Source organism: Kogia breviceps, chromosome 16, assembly GCF_026419965.1.
Source record: "Kogia breviceps isolate mKogBre1 chromosome 16, mKogBre1 haplotype 1, whole genome shotgun sequence".
Lineage (NCBI taxonomy): Eukaryota > Metazoa > Chordata > Mammalia > Artiodactyla > Physeteridae > Kogia > Kogia breviceps.
Window position 1 is genome coordinate 30,942,761 of NC_081325.1, and position 9,206 is coordinate 30,951,966.

Consider the following 9,206-nt stretch of genomic DNA (forward strand, 5'->3'; position numbering starts at 1 on the left):
CTACAAGCTCCTCAACAGCTCGTAGACTGGAAACAAAATCTGAGATGGGTAGACAAGCCACAAACATACTTGGACTAGCCCTCTAAAGAATTTCAAGATTAAAATTATTAAATTATAGCACAAAAATATTTCATGTGCTTAAACAACGTAATAATGTAACTAAACAGAATATTAGAATATTAGGGTACAAATATTTTTGTGTTTATTTGATAAATCGTATTCTTTAAGTAAAACTTTTAAGTAACAATTGTTTATTTATTTGCAATGTATATTTCTTTTATCGGGAGGTAAATGGTCACCTCATCTAATCTTGAATTAAAATTTTTTCAAATGAGCTCATTACATTGTCAAATGACAAAAATATTACAATTTAGCAATGAGTTTTGGTGTCCTTTAATTTAAGGGAAAATAATCCATGGATTGGGGGAGTATGGTGCCTCACAAACAGAGGAGCAGATTTCCCTAAGGATTTTGGGCAAGAGCAAGTTTTATAGAGCATTCGAAGCAGCAGTGCAGAAACAAGGCATGATTGACTAGAAGTTTGAGGATTTCCTGGTAAAGTTAGCAAGTCCTGTTTTCTAGGGAAAGGTGAGCTAGTTAGAGCTGAGTTGGAGGACTGTAATTGGTGTATGTTAGTTCTCCTAGACAGTGAGACATTTCTCCTGAATGCAGGTTAATTTAGGTTTAGATTTGTGGTGTGGGTGGGACCACTGGGGCAGGCTTCATTTTGTGGGTCCCATTCCTAATTTATCCATTATTTGAATATCAAATGAAATATTTACTATTTTATCTAACATAATATCTGTTCTGCAACATTTCACAAAGAAATTATGTTGTTTATCTCCAGATTAATATGGGTTAGATCTTGGCTCAAGTCTTGAAGTTTCCAATTTACAGCAAATCATAACACAACTTTCACTTCCGTATGCATATTTAAGAATTTAGCCCAGAAGGTCTGAAAAGTTACTAATAGTGCATGCATTGGCCCTTCCAAATTCAATTTTGAGACGTCTTGTGGTCATACTATCTTTATGTCATCTGGCTGAGGATCTCTTTTAAAAAGAGTTACAGGCTGCAGATTAAATTTATGGGGATTATGTTGCTATTTTTTTGATAGATTAATTGTTTGATGAGACCTTGTAAATAATTTTGGAAAGTAAATAAAACTCGTAACAGGGTCTCATGTTCATCCTAATGTATATTTTTGCCAGAGTTTAGGCATGTCTAGGCAAGTATGGGGAATAGTGGCATGTCTTCCTGCCCTACCCCCAGCCTCATTATTTTTACATATGGGAATAAAGGAGAGTCTTGAGAGCTAAATCATTTAGAGAAGACTGAAGGAGCATAAGCACAGTTTAAAACAAGTGTCTAACCTGGAAAGAAGTGTTAATTCTCAGGGCATCACAGTGCCTAGCACTCAGTGCCTGACAATGTTTCAATCTCCTAAAGTCATGAATTAATCTTACATTGAGAAACATGGGGAATTCCCTGGCAGTCCGGTAGTTAGGACTCCGAGCTTTCACTGCTGAGGGCCCTGTTTCAATCCCTGGTTGGAGATCTAATATCCCACAAGCTGTGCAGCGCAGCCAAAAAAAAAAAAAAAAAAAAACCTGAGAAGCCTGTAATAAAAGAGCAAGAAAATAATTCTTTGTTTTACATGCCATTTCACAATCTATGCAAATTTGAGAGAGAAAAATGGTGTTAGTATTTCTGACAATTTCTGCAACATTGAAGGTTAGTGTTTCCAACATGAGTATCATCAGAAAACAGCACCCAGTATAAGTATTGACTTCTTTGGCATGTCCAACATTGTTGACAAAGATATTAGTAGTCTTCATCAGGACTGATAACTTCAGTGGGCACCAGCTGTTGAGTTGCTGTTGTTGACATTGTCATCAGTGGATGACAGGAAGAGTGAAGAATGAAAATACTGAGTTTTCAAAATTACATAGGATAGACTGTGAGAAAGACATACTTCTGATTTCTACTGTGACTTGGCCTTACCATTCTACAGCTCCCACTCCTTCCCCTTCCAGCCTGGTAAATAAGTGATACATTATTAAACAGTGGTAGAAACAACATACGGAATTGAAAATGTTATTCTTTGCTGCTTTATTTTGATTCAACCTATCTTTTGTTGACTCAAATCTAGTTATATGAATATTATAACTATAAAACATAAATAATATGTATATTATAATTTTTGCTATTATCACAATAAAAATAATTATAAATATTGTGAATGTTTATACAGTAAAATTATGCAAATTTTAAGGACATCTTTCCATAACAGGACATTTCTTCAAAAATTCCTAAAATATATCTGATGCATCACAGCCAAAATGGGAAGTCTCAAGATAGGAATAAAGTTAAATAAAAAAATGCTCCCTGTGTCTCTTGAGAAGTGTACAAATACTCAATAAACATTAATAAGTGAGTACTACCTACAGCCTTACCTAAAAAATAAAAACTTTTTATTTCAAAATATTTATTTATTTTTTCTTGGCCTCGCCATGCCATGCAGCTTGTGGGATCTTAGTTCCTGAACAGAGACCAAACCTGGGCCCTCAGCAATAAAAGTGTGGAGTCCAAACCACTGGTCTGCCAGGGAGTTCCCCCCAAATTACTAATTTAATAGCAAATTCATTTAGTATTTGGTACATATGTACATAGTACACATTTAATAATCTTTGTTAAACATATCCTACTAATGCATATGATATAGATGGTCCTCTCAGAAAAGAGCATAACCCACAATTTTGGTTTTCATTTACTTGTATCAAAAATTTTTTGACTTCTCTGTAAATTTGAATGACAAATCTTCTGAGATAACAACATGTAGGAACAGAAACGTTGTTCCATGTGGGGAGATGTGACAATTTCTGTAGTTTCCTTTCTTTGTACTCACCCTTCCCCATATGCTTATTTTTTTTAACATCTTTATTGGAGTATAATTGCTTTACAATGGTGTGTTAGTTTCTGCTTTATAACAAAGTGAATCAGCTATACATATGCATATATCCCCATATCTCCTCCCTCTTGTGTCTTCCTCCCACCCTCCTTATTCCACCCCTCTAGGTGGCCACAAAGTATCGAACTGATCTCCCTGTGCTGTGGTTGCTTCCCACTAGCTATCTGTTTTACATTTGGTAGTGTATATATGTCCATACCACTCTCTAACTTCGTCCCAGCTTCTCCTTCCCACTCCCCGTGTCCACAAGTCCATTCTCTATGTCTGTGTCTTTATTCCTGTCCTGCCCCTAGGTTCTTCAGAACCTCTTTTTTTTTTTAGATCCCATATATATGTGTTAGCATATGGTATTTGTTTTCCTCTTTCTGACTTACTTCACTCTGTATGACAGTCTCTGGGTCCATCCACCTCACTACAAATAACTCAATTTCATTTCTATTTATGGCTGAGTAACATTCCATTGTATATATGTGACACATCTTCTTTATCCATTCATCTGTTGATGGACACTTAGGTTGCTTTCATGTCCTGGCTATTGTAAATAGAGCTGCAATGAACTTTGTGGTACATGACTCTTTTTGAATTATGGTTTTCTCAGGGTATATGTCCAGTAGTGGGATTGCTGGGTCGCCCATACACTTATGATTTCTAACATTCATAATTATTCTCCCATTACAACTACCTCTCTCAAAACTCAATAACTACTGACCAACTGCATTTTAATTACAAGCAAAAATATTTTTGAATTCTACTAAGCACACAATTTATTCAGAAATCCTTAATCAGAATTTCAGGACTCAAGACATTTAAATTAATTTAATCTTTAAAGATGAAAACAGATTGCCCATCAGGAAGGGAAAATTTTTAAGGCACTTTCTACTAGAAGCTTAAAGAACTCATCAGGCATTGTTGAAGCCTTGGGGTAAGGAGAAAAAAAAATCTTTTTGATAAATTAAGTATATGTGACTCAAATACAGCATAATTTTATTCACATTACATTTTATTACATAAATTTAAAAATTTGGAGATTTGCTGTACCCAGAATTATTGATGAATTATATCTGCTGATTATTCAAACTTGTAGTGATAAAAAAATATGCTCCTCTTTGCTTTGGTTTCTCAATCTTTCATCTAAGTATCTATATGATACCCACGTAGTTGTATTTAATTTTTGAACTGCATAGTCAAAAATCAAATTATATTTCCCTTTAATTTTTCTCTTTGATTCATGATTCCTTCTGAGAAATGGGCTCACCAAAATGATAATCATAAGATATACTTATCTAAATACTTGAGAATTTGATAGTAATTTACATTCAATTCCAAAGCACATTAATGAATAATGTCTCTCATTCTTTCTACTCATACAGAATATATTATTATTATAATCCACTAGTCATTTTGAGCTCTACTCTTAGTTATATCACCTTTCTCACTGAAAACATTTTGTTCATACTATTTCCAGCTGTTTTAGTTTCCCAAATTCAAGTTCCTTTCAAAAATCCCCTAACTATATCTAGTTCAACTGCAGGGACCATGTATGTTTCCTAATACAGTGTCTTGATTATGTTAAATGCTTAACCGTGCATACTTTAGAGATATATTAATATAATCCCAAACAGATGGTCCAATGATAAAAATTATATATATTCTCAAGGTGATGTAATAAAAATGATCTCTGTTACAAATGAGTAAAATGAAGGATCATTTATAATAATAACTCTTTAAAGGATATTATCAAGGAACAATTTTTTTAAAATTACAAATGAAGGCTTTGAAGAACATTAAGGTTTGAATATATTTGCTTCAAGCAAGCATGCTGTGGATATTACTTATATATCTTTACTTCACAGCAAAAGAGAGGAGACTACACTGTTTGCCTTGAAGAACATTTTACAAGCCACAACAATCTTGAAGGCAACCTTTTTTAAACTATTCAATAATTATTTGTTTGAACTGATTTTAAAATATTGTTACTTATTAGAATATTTGCATGATTTTCCATTCAAATTGGCATACAACATACATGTCTAAGCATGAAAATCTTTATCTTAGATCAGGCAAAGCTACAAAATAGATAAAAATCAACAGCATAATATATTTGTAAATGGTCAATTTATCTTTATCAAAATTAACAATTTCTGTTCTACAAAAGACACTGTTGAAAGAATGAAAGACAAGCCATAGACTTGAGAAAATATTTCCAATACATGCATGTGTTAAATAAATTGTATCTAGAATAAAAAATAGCTTTTGAAACTCAATAATAATAAAACATCAACCCAACTTTAAAAACAGTTAAAGATTTGAATAAACTCTTCATCAAAGAAAATACATATATGGCTAAGAAACACATGAAAAGATGGAATCTTTGGTAAGTAGGGAAAATGCAAATTAAAACTATGGTGAGATGCTATTATATACCTATGGATTGGCTAAAATTTACAAAGATTTATTATGCCAAGTTCTTTCAAGATCAGAGGAAACATAACTCTAATCCATTGCTCATGGGGTCACTTTGAAAGATATTTTTGCACTTGCTTACAAAGTTAAACATATGCTTATTAAATGACCCAGCAATCTTAACCTAAGAGAAATGAAGATTTGTGGTTTTGCCAAAAAAACTGTACACAACTGTTTGCAGCAGCTTTTTAATACCTTCCCACTGAAGATAATCTAACTGACATTCAGTGGTGAATAGATGAACAAGCTCTGGCCCATACAATGAAATACTACTCAGCACTAAAAAGGAGTAAACTAATGACACACAACAGGCAAGTCTCAAATGTGTTAATCTTAGTAAAAAGCCAGATTCAAAGAGCAGAATAATGTGCTATATGATTCCTTTTATATACACTTCTGGACAAGATATGGTACAGGGACAGAAAAAAAATCTGCAAACAGATGTTTATAGCAGCTTTATTTATAATTGCCAAAACTTGGAAGCAACTAAAATGTCCTTCAGTAGGTGAATGGAGAAATAAACTGTGGTACACCCAGACAATGCAATATTCTTCAGCACTAAAAATAAATGAGCTATCAAGCCATGGAAAGACATGGAGGAATCTTAAATGTATATTATGAGTGAAAGAAGCCAATCTGAAAAGACTACATGGTGTAAGATTCCAACTATATAATATTCTGGAAAAAGCAAAACTATGGAGACAGTAAAAAAAGATCAATAGTGCCAGGGTGGCATAAGGGGGAAAGATGAATAGGCAGAGTACAGAAGATTTTTAGGACAGTGAATATGCTCTGTAGTGGTGGATACATGTACTTTTGTCCAAACCCATAGAATGTACAACACCAAGAGCAAACTTAATGATTTGCCAATGTAGGTTCATCCTTGGTAACAAATATACCATTCTAGTGAGTGATGTTGATAATGGAGGAGGCTATGCATGTGTTGGGGCAGGGAGTATATTGGACATCTCTGTACCTAAAACTGCTCTAAATTTTTTTTAAATAAAAAAAGAGACAAATAAGGGTAGGTGGCCCTTCCTCCTCCTCCGGACATGGAGAGTGTGGCCGGAACAGACGATGGGGCCTCTGTCCTTGTCACCTCCGGAAAAGACTTCCGAGTGTGCTGCCCCTCGAAGCGGGCCTTGACAGAAATGCTAGAACTGTGCGTCCGCTTAGCGCAAAAGCTGGGGGACGCGCTGCCAAAGGAGATTTGGGAGCCCATGTTGCGAGATGCGCAGTGGACTTTTGAAACAGTTGTGCAAGAGAATGTCAGCATTAATGGGCAAGCATGGCAAGAAGCTTCAGACAATTACTTTTTGGATTCTGCTATCAAAGTCCTTGAAGACCAGTTTGATGAAATCATAGTCAATATAGCCACAAAATGTATGCAGTATCCCAGAAAGATTCTTGACTATGTCATCAAAATCATAAAAGCAAAACAAGAAATTCTGAACCAGTACTACCCTGTTGTACATTCATTGGACCTAAAATATGACCCTGATCCAACTAAAGACTCTCCCCAGAGAAAATGGTATCCTTTGCGGCCAAAGAGAATCAGTCTTCACACATAAACTCTTTTTGTTCATCTTGGAAGTTGAAAAAAAAAAAGAGCTGTGTAACTGTTGTCGTTATTTAAAGGCTGAAAGTTATGCCCTCCCCAAAGCAGTTTGATTTATCAAATTAACCTACAGATGACAAGACTGACTCTGACTTTGTTACTCTAAATTCCGCTAATTTGGATTGTGAAATTAATTTTAGGATTGTTTGGTTTTGTTTTGTAAGACAAAGACGATGATTATTTGTGTAAGAATTTCTCTTAGAAATAAAAATTGACATGTAGGCAATGTTTCTAACCCACACTTTTGTTTTCCATAGATCTCTTAACCTTTAAACATAATTTGACTTGGAACTAATAGTTTCTTTTCAGGATTTCTCAGTATTTCTTTGTAAATGACTCCAGTTCAAAAATATATATCAGATTATTACATTAAACAAATTGTCATTGTGGAACAAATATAGATACAATCCTACTGAACTATTTTACATTTAAGAATGTTTATATATCAAGTATATAATCCTTGGTAGAAGTCTGAGAAAGCTATGTTGCCTATACTTCTAACATTTAACTACAGTTTCTTATTTCTTATTTTGTCTCTTACATTAATACAATGTAGGCAGGGTCATCTAATTTGCCAGCTGTTTCCCTATTAATACCTTCCTTCCTTTGCAGAGAAATTTACTAATCATGAGGCTGGAAAATCTGTACTTCTCTTGTTCATTATGTCTTAATAATCATAAGGATCTAAATGTGACAGAAAATCTGTCACAGTGAAGAAAACTTACAAAGCTACTTTATCACATTCTGTATTTGAATGTTACAACTTGAGATCTGTATATTTGTACACAGTAGTGTGTTTTTAATTTAAAAATGTACAAAGAAAAAAGAGACAAACACAAGAAGTAGATAAATATAATGTAAAAATTCCTGCAGCTTAGGTGTATGTACAATGCAGTGAGAGCAGAAAGTAATTCTAAATATATCTGATATCAGAGAAGTACTCTCAAGCCTATAGTAAAATTCCAAAGTATCCTCTGATGCAGACAACTCCAAAGAATGCTACAAATATTAATAGTTCCAGTTGTTATTTCCTTTTTTGGGGGTGTGTGTGGAGGGTGAAGTAGAAAAGTATACCCTTATTGCTTTGCCAGGCAAAGGAGGCCACAGCAGCGTAATGCCCTCAAAACTGTGTGTTCCTTAACTGTTATTTCTTGATCAAATCTTGGTAAACTACTTATCCTTTATCCCATATTATTGGACCACTTACAGATGAGATCCTACAAGAAAGCAACAATTTTAACATTCTTTAATCCACTATTACCTATAAGTAATTGTCCATGGAGTCCTTACAAATTTTATGTCTGGTAGTAAATTAACACCAAGAAATGAATGTTAATCACTTACATTTTAGGGACATAAATTATCCTTTGCTGTTTATTTACAAAAAAAATTTTGACCTATGGTTAGTAGAATGTTCTCATTTTTGACATCTCTGCTTTGAATTTCTTTTAATTACTACTTCAAAAAATTTTAATATAATATGAAAGTGTTATGTTTAATCAATTCAATTAATTGAAAAACTTACTGAGTAACTGCTATATGATAGGTATTTGTTAAATGCTGAGAAGACACTAATATAAAATAGAGGCTTATTTGAGGAGACAGCAAAGCTAGCATGAAATACAAACCCTGGTGTTACTGCTGAATCAAAGGCAGGTGCCAGATGCTATGGAATTTGTATGAAAGAAATTGAATGAGGTCATAAATAAAGGTGTATGTCAGAGAAGAATACCATAAAGGAATTTTTAAATATTCCAAACTACTTTATTTCTGAACTATACCTTGCTAGAAGAATTTTGATTTTTTTCTGATGAATTCCACTGTTGATTATTGCTTTGCTATTAGATAAATCATTATATTGTCCTCCAGGTAGATCAAATGCATTATCCTTTATACTCTTTTCTGACCCACGTTCCTAATTTCTTCCTGTACACTGAATAGGTAGATCTTGCATTCTTTATAATGTTTCTTTTCCACTTATCTGTTATAATTATATCCTCAAGTATAATTGGTCTTTTCAAAAAGTTTGGATAATTCAATCATCACAGATCCAATCGACAAACTATACAATGATCGGTACTACAAATTTCAATGTTGTATCAAAATTATTAAAATTAAGTTCTAAATACATTTCTGTGTAAATTTAGTTTCCCC

At 33.6% G+C, this 9,206-nt stretch overlaps 1 pseudogene; it reads left to right on the top strand.

The window, feature by feature from the left end:
* Nucleotides 1-5,333: 5,333 nt before the first annotated feature.
* Nucleotides 5,334-7,005, top strand: LOC131743216 (kinetochore-associated protein NSL1 homolog pseudogene; annotated as a pseudogene).
* The last annotated feature ends 2,201 nt before the right edge of the window (nucleotides 7,006-9,206 follow it).